Source organism: Muntiacus reevesi, chromosome 9 (genome assembly GCF_963930625.1).
Source record: "Muntiacus reevesi chromosome 9, mMunRee1.1, whole genome shotgun sequence".
NCBI lineage: Eukaryota > Metazoa > Chordata > Mammalia > Artiodactyla > Cervidae > Muntiacus > Muntiacus reevesi.
Window position 1 is genome coordinate 86,231,029 of NC_089257.1, and position 20,744 is coordinate 86,251,772.

Here is a 20,744-nt window from a genome sequence, read left to right on the forward strand (position 1 = left end):
ACAGTAAGGAGATCAAGCCAGTCAATCCTAAAGGAAATCAACCCTGAGTATTCCTTAGAAGGACTGATGCTGATGCTGAAGCTCCAATAATTTAGCCACCTGTTGGGAAGAGTTGATTCATTGGAAAAGACCTGATGCTGGGAAAGATTGAAGGCAGGAGAAGAAGGGGACAACACAGAATGAGATAATTTGATGACATCACTGAGTCAATGGATGATCACTTTAAGCAAACTCTGGGAGAGAGTGAAGGACAGGGAGGCCTGATGAGCTGCAGTCCATGTAGTCACAGAGTTGAACATGAATTATCAACTGTACAATTAAACAATAATATAGATTCGAAAATCACAATACTTCATTTAATAGTTCCTGGAGAAGACAATGGCAACCAACTTCAGTACTCTTGCCTGGAGAATCCCATGGGCAGAGGAGCCTGGTGGGCTGCAGTCGATGGGGTCGGGAAGAGTCGGGCAGGGCTGAGCGACTTCACTTTCAATTTTCACTTTCATGCATTGGATAAGGAAATGGCAACCCACTCCAGTATTCTTGCCTGGAGAATCCCAGGGACTGTTGAGCTTGGTGGGCTGCTATCTATGGGGTCACACAGAGTCGGACATGACTGAAGTGACTTAGCAGCAGCAGCAGCATTTAATAGTACTTTATTTTTTAATCTTAATTTGATGTTTCTTTTGCACCGATAGAGGAACATGGCGGTTAAAAAGTCTACTGTAATCTAACGCTGGAATAATGTGTTGAGAAGAATTCAATGGTTACAGCACAAGATATCTGTGCTGCAAAATCCTGTGGAAAGGATCTTGGAGGCAAGTGGAGGTGAGGTGAGTAACATTTATTTAGTGGAAGCTGTTTTCCATTGTATCATTAAATTATCATAGTAGTGTATGACAGAGGATGATATCACAACCTCTGTTCCATAAATGGAGAATCTAAGGCCCAGAGAAGCTCAGCACATGTTCAAGTTCTCTCTAGAAGAATGCTTTCAGTGCCCACCTTTCACAGTAGGGCCTGTCGGTGTGATCTCATACATCCAACTGCAAGTATCTACATCTATGCTTTATAGAATTTTTACTTTAACCAAGATGCTAGCCCCAAGTACTGGGAAATCAACATCCCTAAAGATAACCTTTGACCAGTGGCCCTCACTAAACACTCCAGCCTCTTTCTTTCTGGTTAGGAGAATCTTAGGTACATGTTTTGTGCCAGTACCCAGAACTATCCCTAGAGGTTAATTTCCAGCCACCATCTATAACTGCTGGTTTAATAATTAAACCTCTTAGTGTCCCCTATTCCTACTCTAATACTTTCTCACATCATTGCAAGTGACCTTCTAGCTCCCAAATAAACTCCTTGCACACAATTCCTATTTTAGAAACTTCTAAGGGAATCCAAACTTCCATACAGTGATATTGCCAAAATTCAAACCCAAGCCTGTCTCCAGAACCTGTAATTTCCCACGATGCCGCGTTGTTTTCCTCTAGATAAATGGCTCCTCATGACCTTCACACTCTAACAAAACTGCATGTTTCTATTCCTGATGTGATCATATTTATGATTTTAAATATTTCTGAACAATACTGTGATGTTTTGTGCTTCCTATTCTGAAAATAATTTGCTGTATTTTATTATTGATATAACCAGTGTACTTAACTAACAATACTTTGTGAGATGATTCTAAAACAAGGAGAAGTTTTGAAAGCTTGACAGAGCTATTTGCTCTTGTATTCCAATCTACTATATTTAATATTCAGAAGAAAGTGTTTACTCATAAAATATGTGTTATTATCCATCATTGCTGTGATATTATCTAGATATTAATGTTTGCACAATTATTTCAATTATTTTCATCTCAAAGTCATTTATGATTTCATATGCTTGAAAACCCAGAAATTTTCTTTCCTTTTTATCTGTATGTTTATTTAAGGTGACTAAGCTTTCTAAACTGGATTTAAATGTGATCTTTTAAGCTCTTTTTTAAAAACCATAATAAAATTTGTCTTGGTTGAAGGGGAAAAAAAAACAATTGTGGAGGATAACTAGATATATAGTCATGATTTATTTTATTCTAATGTATGTCAAGTGAAGCACACAACCTGAAATAAAAGGTATCTGTCACTGTAATATATAACAAGACATTTTTTCTACTGGAAAATACTGAGACAGTAGAAAAATTAGAGTGGATTCCACTTTAGCAATATTCCATAGAGTTGGGAAAATATGATGCCATCCATTTTCATTATAATTGATCTTATGATCTGATTTGCTCAAATTTTATAGACCTCTGAGGTAAAATTTACCATATTATAAAACCAACTTATATTTTTTCCAGGGGAATAGGCCAGAATGACCATTTGGAGATTTTTTCTCAGAATAACACAAATCAGAGTAGCTTTATAAACCTTTATTTTGGTAGACATCATATGTCAATTATAGTACAATGACTATATACAAACTATATGTTATATGAAATGTAAAACTATGTACATATGAAATGTGTAATGTTCACATCAAATGATATGATGTTTATTTGCATACATAGTTTTAGATCCTTATATAGAAAAGTAAATTATTGTTGCTCATTAAGTTAAGCTTTACTTTAAAATTCAATTGGTTTTGCTTCCTCTCACTTCTGAATTTTATATGAAGACAAGCCTTTTCACAGTTAACACCTTCAAGGACTTAAAAGAGAAATGAGAAAGGGGTGTGGCAGAGTCAGTGTTCACTGATTTGTGATTAAACTTTTCTTCTCAGCACCTCCTTGCTTCCACTTATGGAAAAGTTTTCAATTCCCTCTTCATGTTTTCCCAACTGAGTGAGTGGTAGGATGAGGGTGCTATTTCCATATTAACAATAAAATTCTCGTTAGAATGATCTATACTCACTCTTTCCTCTTCATTATCTATTCTTTCCTTAACTCACAATAATCAGGAGTTTGTCCTCACAATTACACTCACATTTCTTTTTTGAATGCTCCCAATTGCTTCCAAATTGATAATTGACCTATTGGTTGAATTTGGATCCCCTACTGCCTATTTTACTGGGTCCTTCTCTGTTATAGTCTATGCTCATATCCTTCTGTAAAATAGTCAATGCTCAGGTCCTTTTCTATAATAATCTATGCTCACATAGTGAAAAGCTTCATTCTTTTATAATGTACCATAAATATTTTCAAAGATGACTTCCATTAAAAGAGATCCTACTCCCTTTACTCTACCTTATTATGTAACATTTCTATATTTGAGATTATGTTATTTCTCCTTCCCTGTCCCTGTCCTTTCTCCCTTTCATCGCTTGTTTGTTTATATATGAATGTATGCAGGTATGTATGTATGTATTTATGAATATTTCATGCTCTTTCTTATTAGCAAGCAGGTTTTAGAGAGGAGGCAGGACTTATTTGTTTTATTCATCACTGTATATTCATTAGCTATACTATGATGTGAATATATTAGGTACTTAGTAAATATGTTTTGAATCAATAAGCATGGATATGAAAATAAATACAGTCATGTGCAATTTTATGACAAATAATACTTTTCTGATTCATTTTATGTAAAAATGCAACTTTAATAGAATATTTCTTAACTGACATAATTAGAAATTCATATTAAATAAGGAATTGTAATGAAGTTTATATATATATAACATTTTGTAGTTTTATATGTAACCATTCAGTTAGAAGGTTTTATTGGAAGTTCAGTAGACTTTCTTTGAATGTTGTTTTATAACTGAATTTTAATGTCATCTTTCCAGCATAAATCATACCATGACGATATCATCAGTGATCTTTAACTTAAATCTATTTAAAATGTAGCAAACACTAAAAATATTGAAAAGCAATACTTACATGGAGATGTCTGGGTTTTCATTACTTTTCTATGCCCAAACCAATACCATTTTTTGTGACTCAGTTTCATTATCTTTTCCCAGCATACAACTTAATTTTCATAAAAAACCTCCTCTTTTGTATTACATATCATCTATTTATGTATATTTTAAATAAATAATATATTAACAAGCACAACAAGATTTGCAAGCAAGTATCAGGCTCTTGGTGAATTTAGATTCCACTAGGGAAGCAGGAGTGGTACTATCCATTGGCCATTCATGTTGCATGTGTCATAAGCAACAGAGAATGTGTTTCTAGGTACAAGTGAGAACTTTATGAGAATTGAACTTTTCAATTAATTAGAGATCTGTTAAGAAAGCACCTAATGCAGTACTTTCAGAAGCAATTTTTTTTATTAATTTGTGTTTACATAGATACAAAGAATTTATTGGACTGGCCATTTTCATATTAATGCTTTAACAAATCAAGTAATTATATGGAGGGTAAATGGAAAATACTTGCAAGTAAGAATGCTTCTTAAAATTTTAGTTTTATTCTAATGTCCACTGAATATTTCTTATAATTTAATTATTCATATATTTATTCCAAAAATACTTATAGCAGTACTGTAAGCAGTAGGGATACAACAAAAAACAGCAGAGGAAGTCCCTGACCCCTTGGAAAGATGTGCAGAATATCTTCCCTTGCCTGTTTGTAAATGTGCTTCATCTCCATTTCTGCTCTGCTGTCTCAGGAAGCTGACCCCTATAGAATACACCAGCAGCTTCCATGCTCTCCTGCCTCTAGCTGCCTTCCTTGAGGAATTACTTCAAGCTGACTGAGTCTGTTAACACACAGGCTTCCCTACGTGGCCTCTTCTACATCACTTTCTCTCTCCTGGCCCTTCCCCTCCCTCACCCTTTTGATTCCTGAAGGCAGGAAATGGTCCTCTGCTACTGACCCTGGGGATCTTTGTTCCATGCGGTTCCTCAATACCACATTCTTGGCTTTTTATAAGCCATTTACAAAGAAAAATTTGATAAATTATAATAATTTAAGTGTGCCATCTGTTTTCTATTGGGATCCTTTCAATGAAAGAGTCTCAGAAAATATTGAAGTATTTTTTTCTTTTTTTTTGAGTCATTAAGAAAGGTTGAAACACTTTGGCAAATTTTAGTACTAACCTTATTTCTAGATAGTTTTGATTGTGCTTTGAAAACTTGGTGACCTAATGAATTATTAACTTGGTTAATGTACAATTAACAAGAGTATTTGCTGATAATTTTTAGAGTTAAAATTAAACTGGCAAAACTAGTTTTACTTGAGCATTTTTAGAGCACATAGAAAAATAATGTTTAACTATTTAGTCATGGACAAAGAAGCATAAACCAGAGCCACTCATGAGTACAGAATGAAAGTATTAAGTAAAATATTAACAAAATGTATTTACTTCCTCTCGCTAACTAAATACTGATAAATATGACTAATTATGCATTTTCAGGGTAGGTGAAGATGGCTAAACATTAAGAAACTTATTACTATGATTTATTATCTTAAGTTAAAAATAGGAGTTTGTGACCAAAACCATCCTCAAGAAAGGAAAAAAAAAAAAAAAAATCAAAAAGGCAAAATGTTTGTCCAGGGAAGCCTTAAAGATAGCTGAGAAGAGAAGCAAAAAGCAAAGGAGAAAGGGAAAGAAACACTCAACTTAATGCAGCAATCCAGATTATAGCAAGGAGAGATACGAAAGCCTTAAATGAACAATGCAAAGAAATAGAGGAAAACAATAGAATGGGAACAATTAAAGATCTCTTCAAGAAAATTGGATATACCAAGGGAACATTTCATGCAAAAATGGGCACAACAAAGGACAGAAATGGCAAGGAACTAACAAAAGCAGAAGAGATAGAGAATAGGTAGCAAAAATACACAGAATTATATAAAAAAAGTTCTTAATGACCTGGTTAACCACAATAGCATGGTCATTCACCTAGCCAGACATTCTGGACTATGAAGTCAAGTGTATCCTGGGAACCATTACTACCAACAAAGCTATTGGAGGAGATGGAATTTCAAATGAGCTATTTCATTCCTAAAAGATGATGTTGTTAAAATGACTGCACACAATATGCCAGCAAATTTAGAAATCTCAGTAGGGGCCACAGGACCGGAATGGGTCAGGTTTCATTTCAATCTCAAAGAAAGGCAATTCCAAAGAATATTTGACTACCTTACAACTGTGCTCATTTCACACGCTAGCAAGGTAATGCTCAAAATCCTTCAAGCTAGGCTTCAGTAGAACATGAACCGAGATATTCCAAATGTACAAGTTGGATTTAGAAAATGAAGAGGAACCAGAACTCAAAATGCCAACACCTGTTACATCATAGAAAAAGCAAGGAAATTAAATATATACATTTCTGAGTCATTGACTATGCAAAAGTCATTGACTGTATGGAACACAACAAACTGTGGAAAATTCTTAAAGGGGTGGGAATACTAGAGCACCTTACCTGTCTCCTAAGAAAAATGCATGCAGGTGAATAAACAACAGATAGAACCGGACAAGGAAAAATGGACTGGTTCAAAATTGGTGAAGGAGTACATCAAGGCTATATATTGTCACCCTGCTTATTTAAGTTCTGTACAAAGTTGCTGTTCAGTTGCTCAGTCGTGTCCAGCTCTTTGTTACCCCGTGGATTGCAGCAGGCCAGACTTCCCTGTCCATCCCCAACTCATGTCCGGAGTTTCCTCAAACTCATGTCCATCGAGTCAGTCAGGTCATCCAAACATCTCATCCCCTGTCATCCTCTTCTCCTCCTGCCTTCGATTTTTCCCAGCATCAGGGTCTTTTCTAATAAGGTGGCTCTCAAGAGTCTTCAACACCACATTTTGAAAGCATCATTATTTTTTTAATCAATAAAGAAACTAAACTCATAAAGTGAAGTAGTAATTTTTGAGGATTATCTGTAGCAGAATCAAAATCTTATCTAACCTGTTAAGAAGTTAACCTTAAAACGAATATGTTTCAGAGAAACAATGTACTAGTATTTGGGGAAATGGTGATTTAAAAACTTTTTTCAAACAAAATGCTTCCCTGGTGACTCAGAGGGTAAGGTGTCTGCCTGAAATGTGGTAGACCCGAGTTTGATCCCTGGGTGGGGAAGATCCCCTGGACAAGGAAATGGCAACCCACTCCAGTATTCTTGCCTGGAGAATCCCATGGATGGAGGAGCCTAGTAGACTACAGTCCACAGGGTCGCAGAGTCGGACACAACTGAGTGTCTTCACTTTCTTTCTTTCAAACAAAATACATTAGTTGAAAAAAAAAAAAGAAAGAAAGAAAGAAAAATTCTTGTCTAACTCTAAAATCTATGTTGTTAATTATTAAGCTGTAACTCTGAGACAGGGAGGCTGTATATATATGTGTGTTTGTGTGTGTATGAAACATATATTTATATATGAAACATATATTTATATATGCAGATTCACTCTTTTAAACCACAGAGCATTCACCCATCAATCTAAAACCAAAGTTATAGAAGCTACTTGGTAATTTCCTTGGGTTTTCTCACATTTTTCCCATGCTGCATTTCTTCTGTCCAGTGTTTATTTGACTATGTACCTTGATTTACTACTGAGAACTGCTATACTGGAAGTAAAAGACAAACAATTTTAAAAAAAAATTATTTTAGTTCTAATTGAAGGATAATTGCTTTACAATATTGTACTTTTTTTTTTTCCATACATCAACATGAATCAGCCACAGGCATACAAACATCCTCTGTCTCTTGAACCTCCTTCCCAACTTCCACCCCATCCCACCCCTTTAGGCAGTCACAGAGCAATGGGTTTAAGCTTCCTGCATCACACAGAAAATTTCCAGTGGCTATCCATCTTACACACAGTAATATATATTTCAATGCTACTTTCTCCATTCATTCCACTCTATCCTTCCCTCATTGATGTATCTGTGGGACTCATCTCCTCTCACAGATACAGCAAAAATAAATCAACATGTGGAACGACTCTCATAGAGTATCTATTGAACGCTGGCAGAAAACCTTAGTCTTTAGAAAAAGCAAGAAAATCTCCACATAACAGGGTAGGACAGAAGAAAAAAGAAGGAGAGAAAGGAATCAGGATGGGACTTGCACCCCTGGAAGGGAGTTGTGAAAGAGTTAATGTTTCTGTTCCCTGAGAAGTCCTCACACTGATGGAGATCAGCCAAAACAGAGGGGAACCTTTGATTTCTCAGAGGAGAGTGCAACAACTTGTTTGCAGCAGCCAGAATGGAAAGAAGTCTGCACAAATAGCCAGGGCCAGCGCCCAGTGCTACCCAGCCTGAGATGTGTGTTCCCTGCTATGGGTGAGGGCTACGTGCTGAAGCTCAAACTTCAGAGATCAGACATGAAGAGAAGATCAGGGCTGGCTGTGCAGAAATAGTCTTAAGGGGCTGGAGTCTGTTATGACCACGACTGAGGGTATACACAGAGGAAGCCTGAGCCCACCTAAGAGGCCAGACACCATTGTTTGTGAGGTGTGTGAGTGGAGGGGAAGGAACCACCATTATAGCCTTTTTTCCTGCATGACCTCCCAGGTGACAGGACACTGGCTACATGAGCTCTAGGAGCAGAGACCAGGTGCTACCTCCATCAAAATTTCCAGAAAAAACTCTCAGGCCACATCTGCTCCACTGTGGGCCCCAGGGGTTCACACAAGCCACCATCACTGCCTGGAGCCCTGGGAGCAGGCACCGCTGCTGCATCTCCACACTCCCTATCAAGGGTGTAATGTCCATCACACACTGCAGGAAGAGGCAGCAGACATCCATACTAAAACAGTCTTTGCACAAAATATATTAAACCTGCACAATCCACACAGGGATGCTCTCACATATAAATAGCCCTCCAAGACCACAGTAGATTATTTTTTCTCTTAAACACAAAATAAGAGAAATATAAGTATAACAAAGAAGTGAAGGAATCACTCCCAATTAAAAGATCAAGAAAATCCCCCCAAAAGAACAGTGAAAGAGACCTCTTCAGTCTAATAAACAGCAATTTCAAAACAGAGATAATGAAAATACTGAAGAAATTAAGAAAGACTATCAACAGAAATGCAGAGTACTGTAAAAAAAAAAAAAAAAACTAGGAAATATCAAGAGGAGCTAAGGAAAATTAGAAAGCTCATTTACTGAGAGGAAAGATGAAATAAAGGCAATGAATTATGGAATGAATAATGCGGAAGAATGAATAAGTGATCTGGATGATAGAATAATGGAAATCACCCAATCAGAACAGCAGACAGAAAGTCAAATGAAGAAAACCAAATAAAAAAGAGAAGTAATATGACACCTATGGGATAATATAAACATGCCAATCTACACATAATAGGGATTCCAGAAGGGGAAGAAAGAGAAAAGGGGATCAAAAATATATTTGAAGAAATTATGGCTGAAAACTCCCCAGACTTAAAGAAGAAACAGAAAAAACAGGTGCAGTAATCACAAAGGGTCCCAAACAAGATGAACCTAAGCTGATCTCCACCAAAATGTAATTAAAAGGCAAAAAATTAAACAGAGGGTTCTAAAGGCAGCAAGACAAGAAAAAAAAAAAAAGTTAATTACAAGAGAACCCCCTTATTAAGTTTTTATGATATATTTTCTCTGCAATAATGTATGTGTTAAGAGTCATAAACATAAGTAAACTATTAATTTTGGAGTCATTTAAACTTGAGAAATCAATAACTAGCAATAAAAAGAAGTTAAATAAGTCTGACATTTGTTAGATCCCCATCAGTTGATTTCACAATGTCAATCCATTGACTGACAGTGTTTTCTCCACTCTGATTATCTGAAAGTGTTTGTTATGACAAGTTAATCATTTTAAGAAGCTTTTTGTCCCCTTTAATCTCTTTGTTTTGTTGTGACTTTTATAGATTTTTTTTTTCCTCTTGGATATTATATCCTGATTTCTCTTTATTTTTCTTCTTTGTAAACAATAAGAATATTTTATCTTTTCTAACAGAGTTAATGCCAAATTATTTGTTCATGAAGGAATATTCTTAAACACTGAAGTATTATATGTATGTTATTATTACCCTTTTCATTATTATTATTATTATTTGTTGTTGTTGTTGTTTTTCCATTTATTTTTATTAGTTGGAGGCTAATTACTTTACAATATTGTAGTGGTTTTTGCCATACATTGGCATGAATCAGCCAAGGATTTACATGTGTTCCCCATCTTGAACGCCCCTGGCCACCTCCTTCCCCATCCCATCCCTCTGGGTCATCCCAGTGCACCAGCCCCAAGCACTTGTCTCATGCATCCAACCTAGACTGATGATCTGTTTCACACTTGATAATATACATGTTTCGATGCTGTTCTCTCAGATCATCCCACCCTCGCCTTCTCCCATAGAGTCCAAAAGTCTGTTCAATACATCTGTGTCTCTTTTTCTGTCTTGCATATAGGGTTATCATTACCATCTTTCTAAATTTCATATATATGTGTTAGTATACTGTATTGGTGTTTATCTTTCTGGCTTACTTCACTCTGTATAATGGGCTCCAGTTTTATCCATCTCATTAGAATTGGTTCAAAAAAATATGGAATGCTTCATGAATTTGCGCGTCATCCTTGAGCAGGGGCCAAGATAATCTTCTCTGTATCGTTCCAATTTTAGTATATGTGCTGCCGAAGCGAGCACAAGAGAACCCCCTTATTAAGGTTATCAGCTTATTTCTTTCCAGAGACACTGCAGGTCAGAAGGGAGTGACAAGATATATTCAAATTCCTAAAAAGAAAATCATGCAACTGACAATATTCTAAGCAGCAGTATTATCATTTAGAATAGAAGGAGAGATAAAGAATTTCTCAGACAAGCAAAAACCAAAAGAACAAAGCAATGCTAAATCTATCCTAAAGAAGATATTGAAAAATCTTCTCTAAACAGGAAAGAAGCAAAAAACTGAAGGCAAGAGGAAATCACAATTTTAATTAAATAAACCAGCAGACAGATTTTAAAAAATCAAAACATTTTTGTGAAAACAATAATATCCATGATGAACAGCAAAAGTATAAACATGAAGATTTAAAAAAGGATATCAAAATTATAAAGTGTAGGGGAGAAAACAAGAAAATGTAAATTTCCCCCTCCCCTTTATTAAGAATATGCTTGAGCCTCAGTGACTATCAGACTAAAGCAAGTAGATATAGGAACAGGTTAGGATACTAAAAAAAAAAAAAAAAAAAAAAAAAGCCAGAGTAACAACAAATTTAAAAAATGCAATAGATTCATAAGAACCAAAAGTAAGAGAGAACAGAAGCATATAATGGAAGGAAACAAGTCACAACAAGAAAAAGGAAAATGAAGGAACAAAGAAGAAATATAGTAGCCAATGGAAAGCAAGGTTTAAAATGATAATAAATACGTTATTTGTTAATAATTACCTTAAATCTCAATGGACTAAATACCACAATCAAAACACATACAGTGGCAGATTGAATGAAAAAAATAATAACAAAAGAGCCTACAATACGTCTCCTACAAAAGACCCACTTTAGGGCAAAGTGCATACATAAACTGAAAGTCAGGAAGAAGATACACCATACGAATGGAAATGGCAAGAAAGTGGTGATTGCAACCCTCTTATCGACAAAATAGACTTTAAAACAAAGGTGATAAAGAAAGATAAAGAAGGACACAATCTAATGATAAAAGGATCAATACAAGAAAAGGCTTCTGCACTCATCAGTATCAAGTTCAGTTCAGTAGCCCAGCCCTGTCCTCTTTACGATACCATGGACTGCAGTATGCCAGAATGCCTGTCCATTGCCAACACCCGGAACTTGCTCACTCATTACCATCGAGTGAGTCCGTTCTTCATATCAGGTGACCAAAACTTCAGCTTCAGCATCAGTACTTTCAATGAACAGTCAGGATTAATTTCCTTTAGGACTGACTTGTTTGATCTTCTTGCAGTCCAAGAGACTCTCAAGAGAAGTCTCCAACACCAGAGTTCAAAAACATTGGTTCTTTGGTGCTCAACTTTCTTTATGCTCCAACTCTCACACCCATACACATCCATACATGACTACTGGAAAGTTGGCTTGAAACTCAACACTCAGAAAAAGAAGATCATGGCTCCTCCGTCTGTGGAATTTTCCAGGTAAGACTACTGGGTTGCCATTTCCTTCTCCAGGGGATCTTCCTGACCCAGGGATCAAACCCAGGTCTCCTGCATTGTAGGCAGACACTTTCACCATCTGAGCCACCAGAGAAGTCCTTGGTCCCATCACTTCATGGCAAATAGATGGGAAAACAATGGAAACAGTGAGAGATTTTACTCTGGGGGACTCCAAAATCACTGAAGATGGTGACTGCAGTCATGAAATTAAAAGGCGCTTGCTCCTTGGAAGAAAAGCTATGACTAACCTAGACAGTGTAAAAAGCAGAGACATTGCTTTGCCAACAAAGGTCTGTCTAGTCAAAGCTATGGTTTCTCCAAAAATATGGATGTGAGAGTTGGACTATAAAGAAAGTCGAGCACTGAAGTATTTATGCTCTTGAACTTTGGTGTTGGAGAAGATTCTTGAGCTTCCGTTGGACAGCACGGAGATCCAACCAGTTCATCCTAAAGGAGATCAGTCCTGAATATTCACCGTAAGGACTGATGCTGAAGCTGAAACTCCAATACTTTGGCCACCTGATGTGAAGAACTGACTCAGTAGAAAAGATGCAGAAGGTGGAAGGAAAAGGGGATGACAGAGAATGAGACAGTTGGATGGCATCACTGATCAATGGACATGAATTTGAGAAAGCTCCAGGAGTTGGTGATGGACAGGGAAGCCTGGCGTGCTGCAGTCCTTGGGGTTGCAAAGGGCTGGACATGACTGAATGAATGAACTAAAATGAACTGAACTGGAAAAACCATAGCTTTGACTAGCTGGACATTTGTTGGAAAATAAATGTCTCTGCTTTTTAAAATGCTGTCTAGTTTGGTCATAATTTTTCTTCCAAAGAGGAAGGGTTTTTTAATTTCATGGCTGCAGTCACCATCTGCAATGATTGTGGTTCTCAAGAAGATAACTTCTGTCACTGTTTCCATCATTTCCCCTTTAATTGCCAGGAGGTAATGAGACTGGATGCAATGATCTTAGCTTTTTGAATGTTGAGTTTTAAGCCAGCTTTTTTGCTCTCCTCTTTCAATTTCATCAAGAGGCTCTTTAGTTCCTCTTCACTTTCTGCCATAAGAGTGGTACCCTCTGCATATTTGATGTTATTGATATTTCTCCTGGCAATCTTGATTCCAGCTGTGCTTTATCAAGCTTGACATTTCATATGATATACTCTCCATATAAGTTAAATAAACAGGGTGAAAATATACAGCCTTGATGTAATCCTTTCCCAATTTGGAACCAGTTCATTGTTCCATGTCTGGTCCTAGCTGTTCCTTTTTGACCCACACACAGATTTCTCAGAAGGTAGGTAAGGTTGTCTGGTACTCCCACCACTTGAAGAATTTTCCACAGTTTGTAGTGATCTGCACAGTCAAAGTCTTTGGCATAGTCAAGAAAGCAGCAGTAGATGCTTTTCTGGAACTCTTTTGTTTTTCTATGATCCAACAGATATTGGTGATTTGATCTCTGGTTCTTCTGCTTTTTCTTTTTCTTTTTTTTTAAATTTTTATTTTTCAGTGGGTTTTGTCTTCTGCTTTTTCTACATCCAGTTTGAACATCTGGAAGTTCTTGTTTCACATACTGTTGAAGCCTTGCTTGGAGAATTTTGCACATTACTTTGCTAGTTTGTGAAATGAGTGTAATTGTTTGGCAGCTTGGACATTCTTTGGCATTGCTTTTCTTTGGGATTAGAATGAAAACTGATCTTTTCCAGTCCTGTGACCTTTGCTGAGTTTTCCAAATTTGCTGGCATATTGAGTGTGGCACTTTAATAGCATCATCTTTTAGGATTTGAGATAGCTCTGCTAAAATTCCATCACCTCCTAATATAGTAGTGGAACACAATAAACACACACACACACACACACACACACACACACACAGATGGGAATTGACAAGAATATAATAATAATAGGTTTTAATACCTCATTCATGTCGATTTTCTAAAAATTCCATGAGACAATAGAGATCTTAAGTGGTAAAATAGAACTGTTATGCTTAATTGCAATTTTCAGGATATTGCATTAAAAAAATAAAAAAGAAGAAGAAGAAGAATGCCCATTCTTTTCAAGTACATTTGAGACACTCTCTGGGATTGACAAAATACTAGGGTACAAAAACCCAAACAAACGTCAGCAAAGTTAAAAGTATATAAATTATTTCAGCATCTTTTGTGACTACAGTAGCATGACAGCACTAATAAAAATCAATCACAGGAAAAAAACTGAGAAAAAAAAGAAATAGATTTCTTAAAAAGTGGATTAATGATGGAATCAAATAGAAGATTTAAAAGTACCTTGAAAGAAATGACACTGAAAATTCAGTTATGCAAAATCTACGTGATGCAAGCAAAAGCAGTTCTTAAGAGGGAATTTCATAATGATCCAGACATTTCTGATAAAACAAGAAAAGCCTCAAATAAATAACTTAACCTAGCAGTTAAGAGTTTGGAAAATAAGTAAAAACAAACCTAAAGTAAGCACAAGAAGGGAACAATAGAGATCAGAGAGGAAATGATTAAAATAAAGATTAAGAATGATTTAAAATCCATAAAACTTTAAAAAATGTGCACAAAATTAACAAACATCTTGCCATGCCCACAAAGTAGAAGAGAGAGCCCCAAATAAGCACAGTAAGAAGTGAAAAATGAGATATGACAGGATGCAGAAATAGAAATGTGCAGAAATAGAAAAAAATACAGGAGGATATTATGCAAAATTACAACAAATTTGACAATCTGGAAGGAATGGACAAGTTTCTAGAAATATAGAGCCCATCAAAATTGACTCAAAAAGAAAGAGATAATTTGAACAGATAGACAACTAGAAGTGAAATAGCATCTATAATAAAATAACCCATTATAAACAAAAGCCCAGGACCAGATGGTTTCACAGACAAATTCTAACAAACATTAAAAAAAAAAAAAAAGGCTTATTCCAACCCTTCTCAAATTCTTACAAAAGATTGAAGATGAAGAAACATTCCCAAAGACATTCTATAAAACCACTATCATCATGATACCAAAATCAGGAAAAGACATTAAAAAAAAAAATAAACAAAACTACAAGCCTATATCTTTGATGAATATAGATGCAAAAAAATTCTCAACAAAACATTAGCAAATTCAATCCAATAATGCATACAAAAGATCATATACCATGCCCAAGTGGGATTCATCCAAAATTCACATGGATGGTTCAACTTATACAACATAGACTAAAGAAAAGGCAAAAAATGTGTGATCATCTCAATAGATGTAGAACAAGCATCTGATAATATTTAACCAACAATAATGAAAACCCTTATGAAAATGGGTATGGAGGAAACATACCTCACCATGAAATCTATTTATGACAATCAGCTAATACAATATTCAGTGGTGAAAAGATGAAAATCTTCCTGCTAAAATCTGGAACTCTCATCTCTTCTATTGAACATAGTTTTGGAAGTCCTAACTGCAGCAATCAGACAAGAAAAAAGAAATAAAAGGTAACCAAACTGGAAGGGAAGAGGAAACTTTGTAATTATATACAGATGATAAGAAAACTATATATAGAAAACCCTAAAGATTCCACACAGAAACAACTAGAACTAATAAACAAATTCAGCAAAGTAGCAGGATACAAGATTCACATCTAGAAATCAGTTATATTTCTTTACACTAATAATAAAATATCAGAAAGTAAATATTAAAAAAAAACACTTTAAAACTGCATCCAAAATAATAAATACTTAGGGATAAACTTGACCAAGAAAATGAAAGACTTATACACTGAGAACTATAAAACAATAAGTTAAATTGAAGATGACTCAAAGAAATGGAAAGATGTCCCATGCTCCTGGAATGAAGAATTAGCATTGCTAAAATGGCTATACTAGCCAAATCAAAGATCCAGAATTGCCAAAGCAATCCTGAAGAAAAAGAACAAAGCAGGAGGCACAGCATTCCCTAACTTCAGGCAATATTAAAAAGTTATAGTGATCAAAACAGCACAGACAGAAAAAAATTCAGACACATGGATCAACAGAAAAAGAGAGAAGACAGAAATAAACCCACACGTATATGGTCAATTAATCTTTGACGAAGGATATGCAATGAGAAAACGACAATCTCTTCAGCAAGTAGTGTTGGGAATGTTGGATATGTAAATCAATGAATTTAGAACACATCTTCACACCATGAACAAAAATAAACTCAAAATAGCTTAAAGACTTAAACGTAAGACATAATAGCATAAAATTCCTAGAAGAGATGATAGGCAAAACATTCTCTGACATTAATTGTTAACCATGTTTTCTTAGGTAAGTCTTCCAAGGCAGTAGAAATAAAAACAAAAATAAACAAATGGGACCTAATCAACAAACTATGGGCTTCCCTCATAGCTCAATCAATAAAGAATGTGCCTGCAATTTAGGAGACCCGGGTTCGATTCCTGGGTCAGGAAGATCCTCTGGAGAAGGAAACGGCAACCCACTCCTGTATTTTTGCCTGGAGAATCTCATGGACAGGGGAGCCTGGCAGGCTACAGTGTATGGGGTCCCAAGAGTAGGACACGATTTGGTGACTAAACCACCACTACCAATCAACAAACAATATTTTTCACAGCAAAGAAAATCATAAAGAAAATTAAAAGACAGCCTACAGAATGGGAGAAAATATTTGCAAATGATGCAAAAGACAGGACTTAATTTTCAAAATATGCAAAAAGCCCATGCAACTGAAAACAATAACAACAAAAACTCAATTGAAAAATGAGAAGAAGACCTAAATAGATATTTCTCCAAAGAAGAAATACATGTTGACAATAGGCACAAAGATGCTCAACACTGCTGATTACTACAGAGATGCAAATCAAAACTACAATGATGTACCACATTACCCAGAGTAAAATGACCATTATTAAAAAGTCTACAAATAACAAGTCCTGTAGAGAGTATGTTAGACATGTAAGGTAGTGCAGCTGCTGTGGAAAACAGTGCGAAGATTCCACAGAAAACTAAAAATAGAATTATAATATGATCCAACAATCTAACTCCTGGACATATATTGAGACAAAAGTATAATTCAAAAAGATACATGCACACCTATGTTCACAACAATACTATTCACAATAGCCGTGATGTGGAAATAATCTAAATGTCATTCAAAAGATGAATGGATAAAGAAAAGTAATATATACACACAATGGGATGTCACTTAGCCATAAAAAAGAACAAAATGATGCCATTTGCAGCAACACAGATTCAACTAGAGAGTACCATATTCAGTGAAGTAAATACAAAATAGAAAGACAAATATCTAATGACATCAGTTATTTGTGGAATCTCAAATATGACACAAATGAGCCTATCTCGAAAACAGACTTAGGGACATGGAGAACATACTGTGGTTGCCAAAAGGGAGGTGATTAGGGGAGGGATGAAGTGGGAGGTTGGGTTTAGAAGAAATAAGTTACTGTATATGTAATGGATAAACAACTAGTTCTTATAGCCCAGAAAACTATATTCTTTATCTTTTGATAAACCAAAATGTAAAAGAACACATAAAATATCTCTCTATATAATATATTAATGCAGCATTTAATAACAACTATACATTAATACAAATTTTAAAATGAAGGAAAAACACCAAAAAAAAAAAAAAAAAAGAAAGAAAATTGAGATTTAGACTGTTAAATAAGATGTTCAAGTTTATAGCATGACTAGAGGGTTTCTGATTCTAAAGACTAAGTTCTTAAAAACTATAATGTTTATATGTGTGAGCAGATATGAAGGGTGCTGGGGCGAATTAGGGCAATTACTTAATTCTTTTTATCTAGCCAAAGAAAACAGAATGGCTCCAAATAGGGAAAAGAGTATGTCAAGGCTGTATATTGGCACCCTGCTTATTTAACTTATATTCAGAGTACATCATGTGAAATACCAAGCTGGATGAAGCACAAGCTGGAATCAAGATTGCCAGGAGACATCAAGACAGTATGGTACTGGCACAAAGACAGAAATATAGATCAATGGAACAGAATAGAAAGCCCAGAGATAAATCCACGAACCTATGGACACCTTATCTTTGACAAAGGAGGCAAGGATATACAATGGAAAAAAGACAACCTCTTTAACAAGTGGTGCTGGGAAAACTGGTCAACCACTTGTAAAAGAATGAAACTAGAACACTTTCTAACACCATACACAAAAATAAACTCAAAATGGATTAAAGATCTAAATGTAAGACCAGAAACTATAAAACTCCTAGAGGAGAACATAGGCAAAACACTCTCCGACATAAATCTCCGTGGGGTCCTCTATGACCCACCTCCCAGAATATTGGAAATAAAAGCAAAACTAAACAAATGGGACCTAATGAAACTTAAAAGCTTCTGCACTACAAAGGAAACTATAAGTAAGGTGAAAAGACAGCCCTCAGATTGGGAGAAAATAATAGCAAATGAAGAAACAGACAAAGGATTAATCTCAAAAATATACAAGCAACTCCTGAAGCTCAATTCCAGAAAAATAAATGACCCAATCAAAAAATGGGCCAAAGAACTAAACAGACATTTCTCCAAAGAAGGCATACAGATGGCTAACAAACACATGAAAAGATGCTCAACATCACTCATTATTAGAGAAATGCAAATCAAAACCACAATGAGGTACCATTACACGCCAGTCAGGATGGCTGCTATCCAAAAGTCTACAAGCAATAAATGCTGGAGAGGGTGTGGAGAAAAGGGAACCCTCTTACACTGTTGGTGGGAATGCAAACTAGTACAGCCACTATGGAGAACAATGTGGAGATTTCTTAAAAAACTGGAAATAGAACTGCCATATGACCCAGCAATACCACTTCTGGGCATACACACTGAGGAATCCAGATCTGAAAGAGACACGTGCACCCCAATGTTCATCGCAGCACTGTTTATAATAGACAGGACATGGAAGCAGCCTAGATGCCCATCAGCAGATGAATGGATAAGGAAGCTGTGGTACATATACACCATGGAATATTACTCAACCGTTAAAAAGAATTCATTTGAATCAGTTCTAATGAGATGGATGAAATTGGAGCCCATTATACAGAGTGAAGTAAGCCAGAAAGATAAAGAACATTACAGCATACTAACACATGTATATGGGATTTAGAAAGATGGTAATGATAACCCAATATGCAAAACAGAAAAAGAGACACAGAAGTACAGAACAGACTTTTGAACTCTGTGGGAGAAGGTGAGGGTGGGATGTTTCAAAAGAACAGCATGTATATTATCTATGGTGAAACAGATCACTAGCCCGGGTGAGATGCATGAGACGAGCACTGGGAGGACCCAGAGGAGTCGGGTGGAGGGGGGGTGGGAGGGGTGATCGGGATGGGGAATACGTATAACTCTATGGCTGATTCGTGTTAATATATGACAAAACCCACTGAAATGTTGTGAAGTAATTGGCCTCCAACTAATAAAAAAAAAAAAAAAAAAAAAGATTGCCAGGAGAAATATCAGTAACCTCAGATATGCAGATGACTCCACTCTTATGGCAGAAAGTGAAAAGGAACTAAAGAGCCTCTTGATGAAAGTGAAAGCGGAGAGTGAAAAAGATAGCTCAACAATCAGAAAGCTAAGATCATGGCATCTGGTCCCATCGCTTCATGGCAAATAGATGGGGGAACAATGGAAACATTGGGAGACTTTATTTTGGCGGACTCCAAAATCACTGCTAATGGTAACTGCAGCCATGAAATTAAAAGACGCTTGTTCCTTGGAAGAAAAGCTATGACCAACTTCAGCATATTAAAAGAAGTGAGAAACATTACTCTGCCAACAAATTTCTAGTCAAAGCTATGGTTTTTCCAGTAGTCATGTATGGATGTGAGAGTTGGACTGTGAAGAAAGCTGAGCACCAAAGAATTGATGCTTTTGAACCGTGATGTTGGAGAAGACTCTTGAAAGTCCCTTGGACTGCAAGGAGATCCAACCAGTCCATTCTAAAGGAAATCTGTCCTGAATATTCATTGGAAGAACTGATGCTGAAGCTGAAACTCCAAAACTTTGGTCTCTTGATGGGAAGAAATGACTCATTGGAAAAGATCCTGATGGTGGGAAAGATTGAAGGCGGGAGGAGAAGGGGGTCAACAGGGGATGAAATGGTTGGATGGCATCACCAACCTGATGGACATGAGTTTGAATAAGCTCCAAGAGTTGCTGATGGACAGGAAGTTTGGTGTGCTGCAATCCATGGGGTTCCAAAGAGTAGGACACGACTGAGCAACTGAACTGAAAGATAACTTTTAGTGTTTGGAGTTGGAGCTTAGGCTCAAGTCTTCAGAATTTATAATGCTGCTTTATCATTTAAAAACACCATTCACTTTCTCTCCTGTGAGTATGAACCTTCTGTCTCTAAGTGACTGAGAAATGGGAGACAGAATGGGCATGGAATGTTTGGAGAACCGAGTGGAATGGTTGAACTAAGAGGGCAGAAACAAGGTCTTGTTCTCTGCTAAGTCACAAGCAAATGGCACATAGTAGACACTTGGTGGAAGTTAATGGAATAAAATGGGGAAAGTTATAGGAAATGGCATTGGAAAAAAAGTCTAGTGCATAAGTGTTCAGAAATAGGGAAATCAGACCACAAAATATCCAGACCTACTATGACTTATGGGTGCATTACTAAATTCTGAATATTACTAAAATTCTGAATATTTCTGAGCTCTAAATTGATTACAA

The 20,744-nt window shown here is 36.1% G+C and overlaps 1 non-coding gene across 1 annotated transcript; it reads right to left on the reverse strand.

The window, feature by feature from the left end:
• Positions 1-10,448: 10,448 nt before the first annotated feature.
• LOC136176086 (U6 spliceosomal RNA) lies at positions 10,449-10,555 on the reverse strand. The gene has a single exon (XR_010664467.1). It is a non-coding gene; the product is annotated as a U6 spliceosomal RNA (small nuclear RNA).
• Positions 10,556-20,744: the final 10,189 nt, after the last annotated feature.